Source organism: Sus scrofa, chromosome 13 (genome assembly GCF_054392235.1).
Source record: "Sus scrofa isolate SSC_HxYL_T2T_F1_AM1 chromosome 13, Sscrofa_HxYL_maternal_Yorkshire_Landrace_v2.0, whole genome shotgun sequence".
NCBI lineage: Eukaryota > Metazoa > Chordata > Mammalia > Artiodactyla > Suidae > Sus > Sus scrofa.
Window position 1 is genome coordinate 130460708 of NC_139395.1, and position 21443 is coordinate 130482150.

The 21443-nt window shown below is 38.7% G+C and overlaps 1 protein-coding gene across 17 annotated transcripts in view; it reads left to right on the forward strand.

Moving 5' to 3' along the window:
• Window positions 1-21443, forward strand: part of LOC106505748 (uncharacterized) — a 1225997-nt gene that overhangs the window by 274649 nt on the left and 929905 nt on the right. Inside the window, exon 4 of one of the 17 annotated variants that reach the window (XM_084990365.1) lies at window positions 259-3460. The exons of the other annotated variants lie outside the window; for them this stretch is intronic. The gene's annotated coding sequence lies outside the window, so the exon portion shown is untranslated. Of the gene's footprint in view, window positions 1-258; window positions 3461-21443 lie in introns of those variants that run through there. 17 annotated transcript variants of the gene reach the window in all.

A 21443-nucleotide genomic window follows, 5' to 3' on the forward strand; every position in this document is an offset into this window, starting at 1 on the left:
TATGCCTTCTGTTGATAGTGGACATTTAGTGAATAGGTCATATCTTCTGATTCCTAAGCCAGTATTCTTTCCTGTGATAGAATTTGGGAATGCTTATTAATGTGGACTAAGTTCATATTATTTCAATATATTACTAATAAAAAGGGATGAATCTCCAAGTGATATCCTTTATTTTTATTTATATGGCTATGTAATGTCAACATGTGCAGTGGGCAAATGAAAAGTTGATTCATTTCTTTGTGTTTTTGTATCTGTCAGGTACGAGAGAACAGAGATGAGATGGACTGAGCCACGAACGGAAAAGGAGAAGGGCCTCAATCTGTGGATTAGATGACCAGTCAGAACAAGTTAGGGGCTGGGATGGGTTTATGAGTAGAGAGAGGCAGATAGCTGTTAAGTGGAGGGGAAAGAGGGCTGGTGCTGGTGTCTGAGAGATCTGTCTGAGGCAGCAGGGAGCAGGGGTCTGTCATGAAGAGAACCAGCAAGACTCCAGTTCAAAAGGAACTATGCCCAAGACAGGGACTCTGCCATAGGAAATGAGGCAAGTCCCGAATCCCCAAGGGGCTGCTGTCATCAGGGCTTAGTTAGGAGTGGTAAAGGGGGCATAGCATTCTGGCTACATCAACACTCAGACTGACTTGATGTGGAGTCTAGAATCCATTAGCCAAGGATTTTAAAATTTCCTCCAGAACCTTAATACATTCTGATATATGGTTTAAGTAAGCAGGGGATTCCAAGCTGGTCACCATAGGAGGCAGAGGGGGTAATACACAATTTTGAAATGAGTGAATTAAGACAACTTGACAGTTTAATACAGAAGGGACTAGAAGAGAACAGGTCCAAGGTCAGCAAGACTTGACTTTGCAGCATGGTTCTCCACATTAATATTTCTTTAAGAAATGTTAATTTGAATGGTTGTTGGTCAATGTATAGAAAATAGAACAAACTTTGGAGTAGATAAGATTATGCTATAAGAAGGGCGAGTTTGAGGGCTTAACTTGATTGGGGGATTGATGAAGTCCTCTCAGAAAAGGACAGATTTTAAATAGGGACCCAAAGGACTTGTTTGGAGTTACGGAAAGTGTTGTGGACAGAGAAGGGAAGATAAGAATATAAGAATTTCAATGAGAAGGATGAGCAGGGAGGTGTAAAGGTGAGGAGAAAAAGCATTAAAAAGTTCTTTCAAAAACTTGGTTCTGAAGGGAAAAAAAAGTAAAATAGGAAGGTATTTTGAAGACCAATATTTTCCCTGAGGCTTTTGGCATAATGGATACTCTATATCACTCTGAAAAGCTTATTTCTCCTTCTGGGTTGGGGGTGGGTTTGCAACCATTCATTGGGGAGTGCCATCAGGTGTTTTACCCAGTGATGGGGGAAAGGGACTCTGTTTTCTCAGGCTAGTTTCAAGTCCTTGAAAGCCCAGAGATTTGGTCTTAGCTTCCTTCTATTTAACACTTTTATTCCTCACCAAAGAGTACATCAGCATTTATTAGATATGATAGGTGACAATCTGGCTGCTAAGTATGTAGAAAATAAATGTATTTTTCTTCCTTGAATCAGAAAAAAAAAAAAACTGAAATGAAGGATCGAGGAGGGACTTAGAAAAAGGGGTTTGTTTTTCATGACTCTGGGGTTTCTGAAGTCTGTGAGTGTTTATTGTTACTGCATGTTCTTTGCTAAAAGGGACGCATCAGTGAAGGATATGTGAAGGAAACATAGGTAAAGAAAAATCAGCAAGTGCCTGAATGTTAATCTCAGTACCTTCATATCTGGAAAGGTCTTGAAACTGTATCAGAACATGTACTTTTTTTTTGTTTGTTTGTTTGGTTTTTTTTTTTTTTTGGCTCAGCACACTTTGAATTATTAGTACTCACATACAGATGGTGTTGTATGATACGGCAGGATGGTAGAGGCTGAGGAAGATCGCACTCAAGAGTTCTCTTTGTCATGGAGCTTGGTGATTAGAACCCTGTACCTTTTTTTTCAGAACTACATTGACAAATATCCTCTCAAATAAATAATACTCCCCTTTCTGACTCATCTGATGGGGATAGTCTGTTCACAAACCAATATGTGGGCTAAACCACATGGCCCATCCACAAAAAATTACAGAGAATATCTTTTTTTCCCCATATGCTAAGTTGTTCCACCTAACCCTCCTCCTCCCTTTAAACATCAGTTGCTCTGCATTCATTGGTGTTCTAGTCATCGTAAGTATACTGAAATATGTAATGAAACAGTAGGAAGGTAGAGAATAGGGGCAGAGGGGCTAGTGAGAGGAAAGGAATAGGAAGACATTTCATTATTCAGTATATTTTACCCAAAGGTCGCAGAATAGTTCAAAGCAGAACGTTTTCTGTCATGGAGGCAATTATTGGACACCTTACATTCAATAAAAGATAGAAAAAAATAAGGTTTTTAACACATTTATACAAGGATAATGTTGAAATGGTGAGTTATTTATTTGTATCCACCTCTTTCCATAAAGAGCATTTTTGAAACCCATTAGAGATTATTTATCTATATCATATACAATTCACCAAGTAAAGACAATAAGTCTGGGCCAACTTGTATCATTAACCAGGAGTGAAAATAATGTTTATACGAGACATTTAGTTTATGAAAACATAAATCTTTTTTATAGCTCTTATTAGCTATTATTGTCCAACAAAACAAATCCATCAATTGGCTTCAGCTAAAGGTGGCTTGTTTACCAACTGCTTCTTTCTTCTCCTGACTTAAGAGACAGATGTAATTTAAAATGGGGATTAGAAATAACTGCCCTGAAATCCATGTAATTCTGGCTTTGCTTCTGGTAAAGGTTATTGTATAATTAGCTGATTCATAATGCACTGCAACTATCATATCAGAAAATAGAACCCTTTGGAAACAAATGACAGATGATGTACAAATAGATAGCCTAGCACTGTAAACATTAGTAGGGGGAATTCATTGAGTGCCTGCTAAAAGCATTTGATTTAATTTTGCCTACCTTTTATCAGATTTTTTTCATGTATAAACCAAAATGACAAACGCTAATTATTTTGAAGGCATGTGGCTTGATAAATCCAAAAATATATGATGTGTTTTATCATTTTTTTAACAGAGGCTTTTTTTTGGGGGGGGATTGATTCGTTGTGTTACAAAAAGCTGTGGCTTTTCACTCATATTTCATCTTCTGGGAGGAACCACAATTAAGGCCTCAAGTATTAAATAGGCTGGCCCAATTATCAAATGATAATAAGCCATTCATGATGTTGGGACATCAATCTAATAACATAAAAACTATTGGTTTTGAACATCTTCCCTTGTTCCAATATAATTGCCATTTCCACTTGTATAAAACTGAGGTTAATTTATGTTGGGTTTATTTCTAGCCAATCCCGATAATGTTCCAAGACTTTTCATATTCTGTATCATTTGATATGTATTGTCATAAAGCTTTTATATTTTTCAAACACTTCAGCAGTTTTATGCATTGAGTTTGTTATTAAATGTCATGTGTCACTTTATGGGATCCTATTTAAAGTCGGTAGCTAGGGAAAGAGATGAGAAACATTTATAATTCTACCCCAACTAAACTCAAGGGCAATACCGGACTTAGTAGAGAGAATTCATAAATTTTTCAGATACTCTTCATAAAAATAAAGCTGAAATACAACAAAAAGAAAACCTAAGATGAAAACAAAATAAATGAAAAAAATTTACTTAGTAATCACTTAGTACCAGATATTGAATTTTATGAATATGAAATTCTATACATGGTGTCATGTTCTGGAACCACCCTTCCTATATTTCACAGTCGTTTAAAGGCTAGCTCAAATGTCCCCATTCTCTACCTCCCAGGCAGAATTAGGGATGTCCATGCCAATATTACAGCATTTTATTCATAATGTTTTTTCTTACATGGTCATTTGGCTAATTCTGTATATGATTGACACATACTTAGACTGGGATTCATAAAGAACAAGAACTTTGCTTTGCCATTCCTTGTTTGTCCAGTGTGTAAGCCCTGGTGCATAGAAGGAGCTCAGTCATCACTTTTGAAATAACAGTTTTTGCAACTTCAGGCCTTATGCAATGATGACACAATTCTTAATAATATGAGAAAGGAAAGGTCTGATTGGATCATTCCCTTTCAATAACTGCCTAAGTGATTCAGGGGTAGGATGGCTGGGTAAACGTAGCAGAAATGGAGCTGAGATTTGTTATTCACTCAATGTGTTATAAATAATGAAGACCAAGGCATTTACACAATGTGAATATGTGAAACCTTTTCCAGGTGAGCCTTTCCAGAATCAGAGAAATTTGTGTAAAATTAAATTTTTTTTTCTGGAAATCCTTCTGTTTCCGGAATTAAGTTACTTTTTTTTTTTTTTTTTTTTTTTTTTGTAGTTGGTGTCTTCCCTGAGAAAAGGCAAGTTGAACTGTCTTTCGAGTTGGGCCTTAGGACAAGCTGTGTAGGCAGTCACTATTGTGGTATACAATCTGAGCAGTATCAAAATACTCTTGTCCCAGAATATTTCCTGGGATCCATCCCTTCCTGGTGACACACTCCTCTTTGAGGCTAGACATGGAAAGGTTTTGAATATTTGTACTGGTCTTTGGAGTACATTCCCTTAGTGCTTGCTTGCTTCACTGTGGTTTCTGGGTGTGGCCCCTTCCAGCAGAAGAACGAATCATTGTTCTGGAAGCACCCAGATGAACTTGGAGCTTCTCTGTTCACCTGACTTTTGACTTCTAGGCAAAAAGCCTCTTGTTTACCTTAGTGAGCGGTACACTCTAGTTCCTCTCAGTGCTTTGTCTTCCTGTTGTCTTCCCTCAGTTTATCTCACTCTTTCAGTTAGTTACTTGCTGGCCTCCTACAGGCATTTGGGTTAGCACTCTCTGCATTGTATCCCTGACTTCTAAATCTGTTCTTTAGGACAGCCATGCTTTCCATATGATGGTTGCTGCCATTCATAAAATAATATTTAGACCCTAACTGGTCATACTGAAAGTGAGATAATCAACTGTTATGCTCATAATTGAGCTTAACAGGAAGAGTATCATTTTTTTTATTGTTTTTCTTTTGTTGAAGAAACAGTTAAGATAAAGATGAGGCTACAGTTGGCAACTGTACGTAAATATTATGTGGTTTCCGTACTCTGTTAGGTGAAGCCAAAACCGCAAATAGAAATAAACAAAACAGGTTGTGAGAAGATGGAACTTTATAGGGTTCTTGGTCAGGAAGTCTGGGGAAATCATGTTGGTGGCACCCTGGACCTTCTTTTGGTGGCTGTAATTCCCCCAGCCCTGTTCCTGAGCCAGAGAGCATCTTGAATTGATGCCTGGCAGCTCCTTTTCACCCCCTTTTCCAACAAAGAAGGTAAAGAAGAGGATTGGTGGAGGAGCATATATGCTGGTTTCCTTTTTCTTTTCAAGGTCTCTAAAGAATCCTAAAAGGTGTGAAACCCAAATCACTTTACTCTCCTTTTAAGAATGGCCTACTGTGAGAAAAAAAATTATGGGTCAATATTCCACTGTTTATTTAAGTTAAATAATTACTCTTGAAAGTTCCCATTGTGGCTCAGTGCTAATGGACCAACTAGTATCCATGAGGATGTGGGTTCCATCTCTGGTCTCACTCAGTGCTAATGAACCAACTAGTATCCATGAAGATGTGGATTCCATCCCTAGCCTCGCTGTGAGCTATGTTGTAGGTTACAGATGTGGCCCTGGTCTGGTGTTGCTATGGCTGTGGTGTAGACTTGCAGCTGTAGCTCTGGTTCCACCCCTAGCCTGGGAACTTCTATATGCCATGGGTGTAGCCCTAAAAAAAAAAAAAGCAAAAAAATAAATTTCTCTTGGCATTTAAGGAGAATAATTAAAACAGTTTTAAATGGGCATATGGGTTAAAGAGATGCTTTTGCTATGAAAATGGACAAAATGATTTAATACTTTGAAAAAAATCACATTGTGACCTCATTCTAGTACATACCATCAGTAAATTAAGTTTGAGATGTGTTCTATTTATGACTGATTTGCTTATGAAGGACACAAGAGCTTTGTGTCCTTGAAGGAGATTCAGTTTTTTTGGTTTGTTTCTTTGCAGTTAAACCAGAAGGGTGAGCACAGGGAGTAAAATGACAGTTGTGTGTGGTTAGATCATTTACTTTTCAGTGCCTTGTTCTTGCACATGACATTTATAAATTATATGAAGAAGGCAATATTTAGACAGATCATTGGAAGACAGATCAGCATGTCCATAGGAAAGTTTGCTTCTGGCAACTTTGTAACTTGGCCAAAGAAAAGGTTACTGGATTTTAGGCATTTGGGGGATGAGGAAGTGGCTTCTGTGGTCACCAGCATGGGCACAATTTTGATGGGTAAGGGTAGTGATGTTGTTTGGCTTCCAGAAAGTCTGGAAAGGAAAGGGCAATATATTGGGAGAAAAGAGGATGGAGACAGTCTTTTCTGTTTTTCCTGCTTTCAGTTTGAAAGGAAATTGAGTATCTGCTGGGGAGCCCACATGTCTTATTTGGGGGCAGTGATGGTGATAGAAAAGAATGGTTGGCATTAGGAGTGGGGAGCCTTGGGCCGAGAAAGTGCTCCAGACAGTACTAGCAGTGTCTCAGCATTTCCTTTTGGCAAACCCTGGCATTGCCACAAAAACATTATGCCACAAAACCTTGAGAATACTCAGCTATGTCAATATATTTTTTTTATAGTTAGTTTTATAGTTTTTAAAATTAAATTATTTTATTCTTTGAATTATAAATGTGAAAGTACAGAAAAAAGAATAAAGTACAGGGGAAAAAAACCCCCACTTATAATCCCACTTAGACAAGTTAAGCACTGTTAGTGCTTTGGGGTGGATATATGCTTTCCTGCTGCAATATTGCTTATACATGGTGGACATAATTCCTAAGGATCAATGCTCATCTAAGTTAGATTTGAGTGCTTTATAGGTTTTTTTTTTTTTAATTGCTGAAGAATTCAGAGAACTTTATCAGTACTCTTTGACTTAAGGGTAGGGGGACCATTGGCCAGGGCAGAAAGTTGAAATGGATGATCATTGATCTATGAAATGTTACTTTAGTGATAATTTGAAAGTGGAGATCTTGACTTTATCTATCTAACCCAAAAACCCTGAGCAAAAAGAAAAAAAAAATTCAGTTCAAAATTGGGATGTTTGATCTTTATTGCCCAATAGGTGGTTATTTGGAAAACTTCCATTGACATGTTTGGGAATATTCAGTAGTTGATCACACAGACAAAATGTTAGAATGATTAATTAAATATTTGTTTTTCCTCTTCAGTTGAGGCACTGTTTACATCCAGTGCTATTTGAATCAATATAAGAATTTTCCACTGCCTCTAGATGAGGTTAGGAAGAAGGGGCTGTAGAGGAAAGGGAGGTTCTTCCTCTATGTTTAGCCATTTGCAATCCACGCTTTCTCCACATCACTGGTCACTGCCATTGATCCTTCTCACATTGACCATTTGTCAGCCTTCTGTCCTTGAGTTTATCTATAGGCCATTCTGTCCTTTGACTAATTTCTTAGTGTGAAGCTCAGATTGTGTCCCTCTTTTGATAGTTTTCCATTGAAGAGTTTTATGCTGCTCATAGAATATCCCATCTTGTACTGTGACATTCAAAGGTTTCCAAAGTCTGTCTTTATTGGTCTTTTCCAAATTCATTTATTTACCCTATGTATTCCAGAGCACCTGTTCTAAGTACTGGAGACAAACAGTGAGCATGACTTAGTTTTGTTTCTTACTGTTTCTCTTAGGTCCTCACAAACTCGAAGGCTTTTGTTCTCTGACCCTGGCACCTACCATTCTCTCTGGCTGCTATGCTCTGTTTTCAAATCTTTTGGTTAAAATCCCAGAGAACTCAGTTTAAACTCCACGTTCTCCAGGAAGCTGGCTGTGATCCTTCTGGCCAGAAGTCTTCTTTCCTTCTTCTGAGCTCCCTTACATGCCAGTGTCTTCCTCTCTTTGGCGATGGACTACATTTTACCTTATGATAGTCTTTTCTGAGTATGTATCATCTCTCCTGTCAACCAGTAAGCTCTTTAAGAGCAAAAATACCTCCCATTTATCTTTATTTTTTCTCTTCCTAGAGGGTGGTAAAACACAGTGTTAAAGAGTTTGGGGCAATATGGTCAGATAAATCTGGACCTAAATCTTGACTCTACCAGTTTATCAGCTACTCAATTTCCTCATCTGTAAAATGGGAATAATAGTTTCTCAGAGATTTGCTTTGTAAGAATTAGATGAGATAATCTATGTGCAGTGATGAACACTATTCCTGACACAAATGTTTTTCACAAAATTTGCAACATAGGCTCTCAGTGTATGTTTGCCAAGTGACTGAATTAGCAATTGATCTCTTAAGTAGTTCAGAATCAGTACTCCTTGTATACTGAAATGAATCTTTCTGTATTCATCTTTGTCATAAAGTATTGTTTGGAAAGTTGAATTATCTGAAATCTTCTTTCTTCATTTTTACCTTCTTTAAATAGACTATCCAGCTATATCCTTTCTCACACGTTCCCCTTGTGTTTGGATATTAATAGTAAAACCAATGCTAAGTGGTAAACTATGAAATGAATATGAGCAGCCAACATCTTCATAGGATTTTTAAAAAGATCATCTGATACCAGTGATTTTGCCTGCATTTCCCTTGGGAAGAGAACTCAGCCTGAGGAAGGACACGGCTCTTCTGAAGCCCTAGAGATGGGGCTTCAGGCAGAAATAGACACAGGTTTCCTGGTTCAACCTAGTTTCACTATGAAGCTGAGCAAAAACACCTTCTTCCAATTTGTTCTCTTTTGAAAGGCAAGAGGGCTGTGTTAAAAATATTCAATGACTTTTACCAGTGGGGGAAAAAGTCTGATTCTGTGTCCTGTGAACACAGGATAGGGTTATGGTGTTGAAATGATGACAGTGGTAGTTTCTGCATCAAGTTAATAGAAATGACCTTGTGACCAAAACCTGGACGAGGTGTCATTGTGGGAACAGGTTGGGTGAGGATGCAATCCAGGTCCTTAGTTTAAAATGAGAAGAGATAAAGGGACCAAAGTCACGTGCTGCCAGCAAAGGGCAGTACAGTGTGGTTGTCGAGGGCACATGGCTGGCAGCCAGACCATTGCATCAAGCGAGCCCTGCCCTCTGTCAGCTATGGATCCCTGGGTAGTGACTTACCCTCTCTGGATCTTGGGTTCCTTCTGTGTAAAAAAGGGGGGTAATAGTACTTATTTCACAAGGGTGGAATGAGGATGAAGTCACTTAATGTATGTAAAGCATTTAGAACTTAGGCCGGCCCATGGTGATTATTCAGTATATATTAGCTGTTTTTAGTGGTAGAAGAGGGGAATGAGCCTGGCACTGTTCCCCTCTGAAGGAGAAGATAAGTCATCATTGGTGCAGAGAGAATTGCTATTTGTGGACTATGTGGAGGCAATGGACCCAGGTAGCCTGAGGGGTTGGGAGGGATGGGTTGGAGTTGGTCCTTTAAATGGGTAGAGAGCTTGAGTTCCCATCATGATGCAGCAGAAACAAATCCAACTAGGAACCATGAGGTTATGGGTTTGATCCCTGGCCTCACTTGGTGGGTTAAGGATCCAGCGTTGCCATGAGCTGTGGTGTAGGTCACAGATATGGCTCAGATCTGGCGTTACTGTGGCTCTGGTGTAGGCTGGCAGCTACAGCTCCGATTAGACCCCTATGCTGCGGGTATGGCCCTAAAAGGACAAAAAAAAAAAAAAAAAAAAAAGAATGGGTAGAGAGCTATGCAAATGGTGTTCTTTTGAAGACTAGGGGAGATGTTCTCCCATTAAAAACTTTCTGGTGTAACAGTCCCTGAAATCCCACCTTTGAACAACTTCTTTGAGCCAATCATGCCCTCTTCTGTGCAGTTTTCATTTAAAATGAAGACATTCAGTTTTCAACAATGTATAAATTTCCTGGTTGGTTGGTACATTTTTAAATGTTTGGATTGGACCTCAAGTTATTAGCACAAAGCCTGAATTAATTTATTCAAGGCCCTAAAGGAGGCATTCGGCACTAGAAGAATACAAAAAAGGAGGTGCCAAAGTCAACATCTACCTCCACCTCAATTTGTGTTCCTGGACTTGCAGAGCTGAGAAGGGTGAGGGTAGGGTCTGCAGGGCCCTGGCCTCAGCCTTTCTTAATGCTGACAGACAGCCTGGAGTGGGCTGCCCATACTCGAGCCCTGCCATCACCATTCAGCTGAGACTTTGGCAATGACTCCTGAAGTCTGGAGCACCAGAGATTCTTGGAGGTAGGAGAAAACCTCCTAGTAGTTGTGGGAAATGTATGGTTCTACTCTTACAGCTTGCTTGCTCCCAGTTATCTCTGAATAAATTCATCTAGCTGCTCTATGGTGCAAAAAATGATACTGTAGCCGCCACAGAGGATTAGAAACTGAGAATCTCATTATTTATTCTTACAGTACATTTTAAAATTGCTAAGTCAATACATATTCTAAATTAAGACCAGAAAGGAAAAGCTCTTTGGGTGAAATTCTAGGCTTGATCAAGAATTGAAATTGTATAGAGAGATTTAGAAACATCTGGTAATGTGTTATTAATAAGCTAGCAGAAATGAATCAACAATTTCAACTGAGAAACATTAATTTGCATAAAACATTCAATAAGAAAGAATGCATAATATACATTTTTCATTATATACAATAATTGTGCAATCCAAACATTTAAAAATGCACCAACCAACCAGGAAATTTATACATTGTTGAAAACTAGATTGAATTTATAAATGAAGAGAAAAATCTGTATTCTTAAAACATTATATTTTATTGTATCTTGCGAATAAGTTATAATATTAGCTGCGGTACAGAAGCAGATAACAGAAGTAAATCAGTTCTAAGTTCTCTTGAAGTGAAACAATTGTTCCTTTCCACTAATAAAAAGAACATGAATGCACAGTTAATAACATAGCTCTGACCCCTATTCAGACTTACACACTGAAACACAAGCAAAATCTGTTTTACAAATTGATGTTTTATAAGGAGCATGTATATCATTTGGTTTGCATTCTAAAGTGGTGTTGAGCTGAAGTCATGAAAAGACATGGACATGCTATGAAGAGGTTAGCCTAGTGGCCCTGGAGGGGCTGCTCACGCCACAGCATTCCAACTGTATTCAGGTATGTGGAGCAGCAACAGAGAGCCAGCTGTGCTCATTTCTGCCTGGCTCTGCATTCAGTCATGCCACAGTGGTACCTTGTGAGTGGCTCTGGTGGAAGGATTTATTCCTAGGAAAATGGCACATGCTACAAATTAGGACTTTTTTTTTTTTTTTTCCTGAAGAGGTGACTGTGAAATATTAACATGTATTCTGTGTTACCATGAGCAACTTGCGAAACCTCTTGTTCCTTTGTTTCTTCATCTCTAAAATGGAGGAAAATGATGTTTCAACCTCAAATGATTTTGATGTGGTTTAAATGAGATAATGTATAGAATTTCTTAATATCTAACACATAGTTCTCAACAGATGCTAGTTTGATTATATTTGGGCCCATGAATGTTTTATGTCTTCTAGTGGGGAAATCAACCTGATAGGTCCTTTTTGGTAAATGAGGATGAATCACAACAGTTAAATATTTACTGAATATTTGTTATGTGCCAGCCACAATTTTAAGTACTTTCTATATGTTATTAGTAAATATCCACCCCAACCCAATGAGAAAGGTACTCATTTTATCCCCATTTTACAGATGGTGAAAGTCTCATGAGACCTAGATCAACTTGGTTCAGGGTATTGTGTTTACAGTTGAGGAGGGAAAGAGAGAACAGTTAGAGAGACAGACTTGCCCAAGGACGCATATAAGCTTTTGTGTTTCCTGATTCCAGTGCAGCCCTCTTCTTGTTTGAAAAAGAGGTAGCAAGACAGTGCCTACACTCACCTCTAAGTGGGAAAAGCATGCACACTGGAAGGGAATCTGAAAAACAAGAAAGACATATCTGGTGTTTTGGGGTCTGTCTTACCTGAGTGTTAATTTCCCTTCTCTGGGCTAGACAGTGAGTCTTTTAGTAGCTCCAAAGAGATGGAGTTATAATTGCAGCAAGAGTTGGAAGCTGATCAAAGGGCTTCATGGAAAGTTTTAAAGCCTTCTCAGTGGAAATACTCAAACCTTGCATAGAAACAAAATGCCTTACTTTTCAGTCCTTCTGCTTGAAGGGGGAGAAGTTCTCTGTCAGCCCTCATTCCTTCTCAAACTGGAGTTACTTCTTTATGTTGGGCCTGAGAGTGTCTATATGTGTGTTTGTATGTGCATGTGTATGCATACAGGCATGCATGTGCACCTACAGTTAACCTCTGAAAGAAGTGTCCAGTCTCCATGTTCCCACAACTAGATGGGTGACCTAGTCTCAGAGCCAAGAAAGCAGAAGTTGTGACCTGATGGCAAACTTTGGGCACAGTCTACGCTGGAGATGAATCTTATTAATCCTCACTAGGCAGTTGTCCTGGCCCAGGTAGTCTTAGTATTTGTTAAAGTATGGGCAAGTCTGCTCATCAGTCCCCTATGGGGATGCAGGAGGCTTCCTAAACTAAGGCATGTTCATTCTTCCTAGTGGACAATCTGCAGCTATGTTGGCAGAACAAATTCCAGTAAATGTTGATATAATTTGCTCAGGAAAGTGTAAGTTAGGAATGTTTTCTTTTTCTTTTCTTTTTTTGATTGCGCCCATGGCATATGGAAGTTCTCAGGCCGGGGATTAAACCCATACCACAGCAGTGACCTGAGCTGCTTTAATGACAGCACTGGATACTTAACTCTCTGTACCACAAGAGAACTCCAATATTTTCTATTTTTATAGGTAGGAAAAACATTATATGGTGATTGAAAATAGCATGTGACACCTTGTATAGAAATTTGGAGTGGGTCAGGCTGAGGAGTCTTAGGCAGGAGGGAATCTAGAGGCAGAGGAAGGAATGGAGTGAATGGAGAGTCCTGGGTCTGGGAGGGAAGCTAAGATCATTGTCTTAGAAGCAGAGCCTGAGACTGAGGTTCTTGCATACATGATTTATTGAAGTGGTGCTCTCAGAATAAGGGGAAGAAAGCTAAGAAAGTTCTTAGCTGGAACCAAATTTCACTATGATCAAGAGGAGCTGTGGGTAGCAAACTGTACCCCAAAGGTAATTGCCACTCAAAGCAACGGGCCAGTCTTTTGTTCCCCAGGTAGTTAATCATTGGTCACTGGCATAACGTCCGAGATGAGGCAGTTCCATTTCGCATGGGGCATGTCTCTGAGATGGGCACAGCTGTGTGTCTTTTGCAACCAACAGCCACTACAGCTAGGGTTGGGTACATCAACGTGCTGCAAGAACTTTGAGAAGAGCAAAGCATACCCAGATTGGGAATTTTGCTTGGGAAAAGTATTGTGAGGGCCCCACTGAAATCTTAAGTGAACAGGCAAGTTTCAGAGAGAATGCAGCAACTGGAATCTACTAGTGTGTGATGGGATCCAAGTTACCTCGGCATTGGCAATGGGTGGCCTGAGATCCATGTAGGACTCCAGACTCAGGGCTTGCTTGATCACTTCTTCTCTCCTGTCCAAGTGCTGTCTACAAAACCCTCTTGGAGTTTGCTGGCTGCTAAAGGGATCATTATTGTTTTAGGATTTGGGAAGTCTCTGATGTTTAGTGGGAAGGGAAACTTAGGATGGAGTGGGGCTCATTTTTTCCATGGGGCTGTGGGCTCGGGGTAGTGATGGTGCTGATGCTGTGAGGATAGAATGGACAAGGGAGGAAAAAAGATGGAGCCCAGCGTCTGGCCTTAAGAAGCTTCACCACTCTTCTCCTAAAGAGAGGCCTAACTTCCTGTCCTGGCTGAGTCCAAGTCCTGGCTTCGTAAGGCACAGCCTGGGGCAAGTTGCTTCACCTTTCTGTGCCTCTTTTTCCACCACCAAAATGAGGGAAAAAAATGCTTAATCTGTGGTTACTGTGAAGATTCTCTAAGCTCATATATTTAAAGTTAACTGCATGTAGTCAGTGCCAATACATCACATCACTATATGAGATATTATTAGATGTTAAAGGGTTTTGCTACTAGTAAAACATCAAATCTCTCTCTCCCCTTCTCTCTCTCTCCTTCAGATTATAGTTTAATATCTAAACATAAGGGAAATTGTAAAAAAGAGAATTTGGAATGTCAGAGAAGAAAAGAACAGATACTTAACATACATTTTTTTCTGCATATTTTATTGCCATCCTGTGTAGTAATTTTCTTTTACTCTGCACTCTTGCATTTGTGAAAACAATTTTGGGGTCATAAGAGCCCAGGAGGTGAAACAGTGTGAAGTAAGAGCTCCTTAGTTACCGTGTAAGGGGCTGGGAAAATTTGACTTTGAATTAGCCAGGTTAAAATGAGCTTGTATTTTAATAAAATAACAATAAGACAGTCTAAGCAGCTGGGGAGTGGGAATTGTTTTGAATTACATACTATTTGGAGAAAAAAGAGCTGTGATCAGAATAACAAGGTTTTACTGTACATCACATATTGTAGGAATTCTGCTGTCTCCTAGAAATGCTCTTTGTGTCTTCAGTCTTTTATGATTGTCGTGCCATTCTGGGAGCCACTCAGTCTTTTGTGTTATTCTATTGTCAGCTATAATGAAATAATTGGGATGACAATTATTTGCTTGTTTGGTTTTAAAAGTTTTCTGTGTTCAATTCCATCTATTGTCTGCCTCATGGTACCATGGTGTGATATATCATGCCTGCCTAGATTCCAAGAACAAAAAAGATGCCCCCCCCCCCCAGGAGGCATGCCTCCTTAAACAGAGTTTAATGGAAATACATTAAAACTACTATAGCGAACATTAAAAATAATTGTAGCCACCCATGTCTCAAATAGTTTAAATATACAAAGATGGTAGATGAGGTCACAGTTTCCATTGGAGTTTAACAGTCTAATTTCATAAACCTTAAATCAAAATAGATAGACTGACAGCGAGAGAGGATTTGAGATTAGACTTATTAGAAAACTCAGGAAACATGGCAGCTTGAAACATAGCAGTACAGGTTGTGCCCAACCCACCTTTGCCATTCAGGTGGCATGTGCTATGGTTGTGAAAGTAGGGTCACATCGACTACTTCTCCTTTTCTCCCCCTGCACAGAGATGTTAGGAAATTAACGAAGGTTCTAGCAGTGAAGGCTTAGATAAGTACAGGGGTGGTTGCCATTGTCACACCGGCCTGAATGATGTGCATTGCTAGGGCTCCAGTGCCATTTGGAAGAAGGTGTTTAGAAGTCAGACTTGTTTTCAAATACCAACATTACCACTCATCATTATTTGTGTAAAAAACCAAAACAAGAAGGGAGTAGGAAATAATAGTTTTTGCCTCATGGAATTATTGAGAGACTCAAATGAAATGATACATGTAAAGACACTAAGCCTGCATAATAAGTGCTCCTTAAATAGTAACTTGTATTTTGTGACTCCTCCAGCCCAGGCTGGCTTCTTTTAGGTGTGTCCATCTACCAGCATTTGTGCATCTGCTTTAGGGTCAGAACTGTTGACTCTGGACTGTAGGGAATGAGACTGCCTGTTTCCTTCCTTGGCTTTATTTGGCTGACCTCTCAACTTTCTCCCTCACCTGACTCTGAGTTTCATGGGCACAGACAGAAAAGAGCTGTTGACTGTTAGAAATGTCCAGCAGGTGAGGGAAGAGTCTGACTCTGCATTTTATAATTGAAAAAGTTGCTTAAATTTGTCATTTTAGAAACACATGTGCTTATGTAAATACATGCATATACTACACACATTCACGTGACCAGCTCAGATATTGTCCATAGGAGAACAAAATATCTTGATGAAAATGAATAATTCAGCTAATCACCCAGATGTGGTAGCTATATGGTGCCACACAGCTGGATGATCTGAAACAGCTAGCTGTTTGGTGACTTGCAAATAAAGCATGTAGATAATAGAATCTCTCTTTTTTTCCCTCCAGATTTTTGGCATCACTTAGACATAATCTAAATGATATGGCAACATATGGTAAAATCTCTCACATTCAAAGGCATGCAAGCAGCTAGCTAACACTTTCTACTAAAAAAATTTGCTCATAGGTATGTTGATGAATATAAGATTCTTACAAAGCACATCGTTTGAAAGAAATATGGCAGCAAAACAAACTGCTGCATTCAAAGCAGGGATATTGAAAAATGTCAGGCAAACATTTTTAACCTCATGTTTGTGTGCAGTCTGGTCAAAAGAGAATAGATTTTCTTTTATGGAAGTAGTTTTAAAAGGGGCTAAAAGGCAAAGATTTAGTGTTTGCAAGAAATCCTTCAGGTTTGCCTAAGCTTCAAGAATTCCGTCTTTGGCATCCAGGTATTCTCATTAAATAAATATTTTTTTGTTTCTGATGTGTTCTGTTTGAAGGGGCCAGTTTAATGTTATGCTTTGAAATTAATTACTATAGAAAGTCTATGTAAATATGACTGTAAAACAGAAATCAAACTGGACAGGACACAAAGTAGATGAGTGGGAAGCTAAAATAAACACCACAACATGTGAGAGGTGGAAGGTTTAAAGAGTTTTTAGATAGTCAGTATGTTAGTTTCAATTTGTAGAGCCCAATCTTTAAGTGCTCTTCTGCAAATAAGGGATGATTAAAGTTATAGAGCAAGAAGAGAATTTATTGCATTGGATTTTTCATTCCAAGTGCAGAGCTTTAAAGAATAAGAGAATCTGAGAACTGGGATGGTAAAGAACAGCTATCCAGGGTCACAAGTGTAAATGCCTGAGCCCATGCAAGTAATTCACGGGAGTGAAGCAGGACAGAAAATAGGCATGTAGGCACAATTGGGCAGCTCCAGGCAAAGAGGAGAGTATCCTGGTGCAGATAATCAGCTCTAGCCTATTGCCGCCAGGCAGGAAGCTGACTCAGCATTAAGGGCTGCTCCAACTTTTTAGGAAAACCTGGAATTCTAGCTTTTTATGTACTGTTTCTAAAATGTTTAAGTTTTGATTCATTCATCAGTCAGCCTAGTGATCTCCAGCTTGCTGCTTTTCATCTAGTCTATCCACACATCTTATAGATGTGGAAACCAGGTCCAGAGAAGTCAGTGCCCTGCTGAAAGTCCAGTTGGGCTAAGTGGCAGCACTAGAACTTGAACCCAGATTATCTGCCTCCAGCATTACTTCCACAGTGAAGACAGTGTTCTACTCATAACAGGTTTCAACAAGTGAACAATTCCATAGATTCATAAAGGTTTTAATAATTAAATTCTAGTATACCCTTGGAAATATCTCTAAGATTATTATTTACTCAAAAAATTTTTGTCATTTGTCTTTCTTATAAAATGTCTATTTTTTTACTTCATTCAGCTCGCTTTTTCTTTTCCTATATTTAATATTTTTTTGTTGAACAATGTTTCCACATTCTCTCTGCTCTATACATATATCATCTAAATTTCTATATTTGACTCTTATTCCTTGCAAATTTTTGTCCTTTGTCTTTCTCATAAAATGTCTGAATTTTTAAAAGTTTCATTCAGCTCATTCTTTCTTGCATTTAATATTTTTTCTTTGTTGAAAAATGCTTCCACATTCTCTTTACATATATATTATCTAAATTTCTATATTCAGCTCTTACTCCTTACAACTCAGTCTCTCAAGCTCTGAATGGATCTTTAATTGATTATATCAGAGGGGAGAAAATATAAATTTGTAAATCTGAACATTATGCAACTGGAGCTAGTTAAAAGAATGCCTCTTCCAAGAAGGATACCACTACATATTCCCCACAGAATATGAGGAGGATGCCCATCTGTCTTCAAACCTTCAGATCTTGAATTCAATGCCTGTAAGAGAAGAAGTACTTAAAGAGGCAGATGTGCATACTCTGGCTAGGACTTCTTTGTATGACTTCAGATAATTTTTGGAAAAGTTTGTGTTCAAAGGTATAAGGTGCAGGGAAAGAAAAACTGTTCTCAGGACACAGGGGTAAAACACAGTAAGGGGTCTATTTCTCTTGGACTCTTAGCCACACCCATACCATAACACCAGGCTAGGGACAGTGTTTCTCACTTTTATTTAGACTTGATGGGAAAATATGCTGTGATTCTGTTACTAATAGTCTCCTACATTTGAACTGCATGTTAGTTCCCAAAAGACTTCCACATGTTGCTTTCTTTATTTTATAATGAGAAAACTGAGACTCAGAAAGGGTGAGATACTTACTCAATGTCTCCAGCCAAGTCAAGGAAGAGCTAGACTAGAACTGGATCAATTCCAGTTCTTCTGAGCACTCTTTTATCTTTAGGGTTGCTCTAACCAGCCTCCATGTCATGACAATCCATGTTAGATCACCTACTGGAATGATTTTGTACATTTCCCTACCCTAGGTAAAGCCGTTGTAAAGACAATGGCTATACATGGAAGCAATTAAAAATATTAATAGAAGTCTCTATCGACTGAGGGCTGTTATGGTAGAAAAGGAAGAAACATTTTCCTGGCTAGGATTTTCATACTAGCAAATTGGCTATTCTGACTTAAATTCATATTGTTACTAATTGGTGTTAGAATTTGTATTCTTGGCTGTGCATGTGCTAAGTAGAGATTTTCCTTACTTGTTTGATTATGGAATAGTGCACACATTTTACCTTATGAAAGAAGGAAACAGCTTGTGCTGCCTCAGGAGGAAATATCTCACCTAATAATTATGCTTTGAGGCATTGGCATAGCTAAATGCTGACCCATGGGCAGGCCATGGAAAGAATCACGGAAAAAGCAGCTTTGTTCAGGGCTTTTTCCTAACTGGATTTATAAAACAAATGTCTTTAGAGTAAAGCACTGGTGAAGCAGCAAACAGGCAGATTATTAAAGCATCCATCATGAAGTTACAAGTGGGCCCAGGAAGGGTGCCAGTCCTTCTGACAGGGATGCCTAGCTGAAAATTTTTTGTGAATTATCAAGAGTTCCCCCAAAGAAACCTCTAGGCAGGAAAAAGGAAAAGACAAAGTGACTCCTTTGCAACTCTACTTCAGTAGTTTCTGAACTGTAGCTTCAGAAACCTATCAAGGAAAGGGTCAGTTACATATAGGAGGCTGAGTTTTAGAGACTGGACAACTGAATATTCAGGATTATTGTAGTGACGGTACCTTGAGCAAGGCTACTTATAGACTGGTTTGTTCATATGAATGAGAACTACATGTTTACAATGTCAAGTGCTTTTTCTCATCTGATGAAATGATAGAATATGTCTTTTTGTATTAATAGATTCACTTTTTATTTATGGTCTGATTAACTATACTGTAATTCAATTCAGTTCCTATAGGAATGTACTAAATTTTTGCTTCACCCTCAGTTTTGGCCAAATACTATTTGGCTTTAGCTTTGGCCTTGGCCCCATGACCCTTAAGGCCGAGTAACCAAATGTTCTACTTCAGTGTTGTCAATGACATCTCTAAATTTGGGATGACCAGTGATTGAGTGATTGTGTTAGTTATCATCACGTATAATCAGCATAATAAAATCAATAATAGGAACAAATTCTGTCCATCTGAATAATCACATTAAAATACAGGTAAACAATATGGAATTCCTGTTGTGGCACAGAGAAAAGAGGAAATGAATCTGACTAGGATCCATGAGGATACAGATTTGATCCCTGGCCCAGCTGAGTGGGTTAAGGATCCTATGTGGCTGTGGCTGTGGTGTGGGCCAGTTGTTGTAGCTCCAATTTGACCCATAGTCTGGGAACTTCATATGCCACAGGTGTAGCCCTAAAAAGCAAAACAAAAACAAAACAAAAAACAAAACAAAAAAAAAACCAAACAAAAACTAAAATACAGTTAAACAATCTGCATGTAATGTGCTTTATGTATTGAAGTCTCCATTTAAAACACAATGTATATCTATTATTGAAAGAGTAAAACATTTCAATTATTGATCATAAATATTGATAATTTCATAAACAAAACAGTTAAGAACCTTCAAATAGATAGGGCTATAAATTTATGATTAATATTAATAGATAGTAGATTAGCTCCCTGGCTTTAAAGATTTATATCCTGTTTGCACCAGCAAATGTTTATAGACAAATAAATAATACCAAAACACATAAGAATAGAGACTGTATTATATTATAGTTGCCATCTTTGTAGTGTTCTTTGTTTGCATTAGAAAAACTAAACAAAATAAAACTTTAAGAATGGAATTTGATTTTTAGTTATTTAATTCTATTTAAATAAGCGTTTTTAAAAAATAGTCCTATTTAGGAAATTCTTCAGTAGCATTGTAAAAGTTAGGCTTGTTAAATTCTATGATCTTCGTACATTGAAAATCACTCTTTGTAGGGGTACAATTAGATGAGTTTTGACAAATGTAAAATAGTCGTGTAATCACCATCACAATAAAAATGTAGACTATATCTGTATTAGTTTTCTAAGGCTGCCACTACAGAATATGATGGAATAGGTGATTTAAAAAACAGAAATTTGTTTTCTCAGTTCTGGAGTTTGGAAGTCCAAGACCAGAATTTCAGCAGGTTGGGTTTCTTTTGAGGCCTCTCTCCTTGACTTGCAAATGGCAACTTCTGCTGTGTCCTTAGGTGGTCTTTCCTCTATGTAGGCACATCCTTGGTGCCTCTAGTGCCCAAATTTCCTCCTCTTGTGAGGACAACAGTTGTATTGGATTGGGGCTTGCCATAATGGCCTCTTTTTATTTTAATTATCTCTTTAAAGGCCCTGTCTCCAGATACAGTCACATTCTGAGGTACTGAAGGATTAGGTACTCAACATTTGTATGGAGGGACAATTCAGCTCATAGCAGTTTCCATCACCTGGGAGAATTCTTGTACCCCTTCTAGTCAGTCCCCTTCCTGACCCCAGCCCTAGGTAACATTGATATTAACCGTTGCTACAGTTTGCCTTTCCAGGATGTCATGTAAGTGAAAACTACAGAGCTGCTCTGAAGGATGCTTGCTCACCACATGGAAGTGATGGCATCATTCTGGTGCAGGAATATCCCTAGAGCAGGACCATTCACATGGAGATGGTGGGTGTAGATCCGAGAATTCTCAACGCCCTCTGACTTGGTTGGATTGCTGAGCTGGACACACACACACACACACACACACACACACTCACCACAAGTAAGCAACTGTGTCAACTATGTACCCACCTCCAGGGGTACTCAATACAGAGCATCCCTCCTGTTGTCAGGGCACTTGGAAGAAGGAAGGGATGATAATCAGGTTGCTGGATGAGATGGGTTAGCTGATTCTGGTCCAGGCAACAAAAGCCTCATGGCCAACCTTTCTCACAAGAGTGTACATTTCTAGGATCTGGAGGGCTGGATAATCCTCCTTGGCAGCCCCTTTCCTAGAAGCCAGAGATGTCATCCTCCTTAAACAAGGTCTTTTCTTCATATAGTTTACAAGACAATTGATGAAATT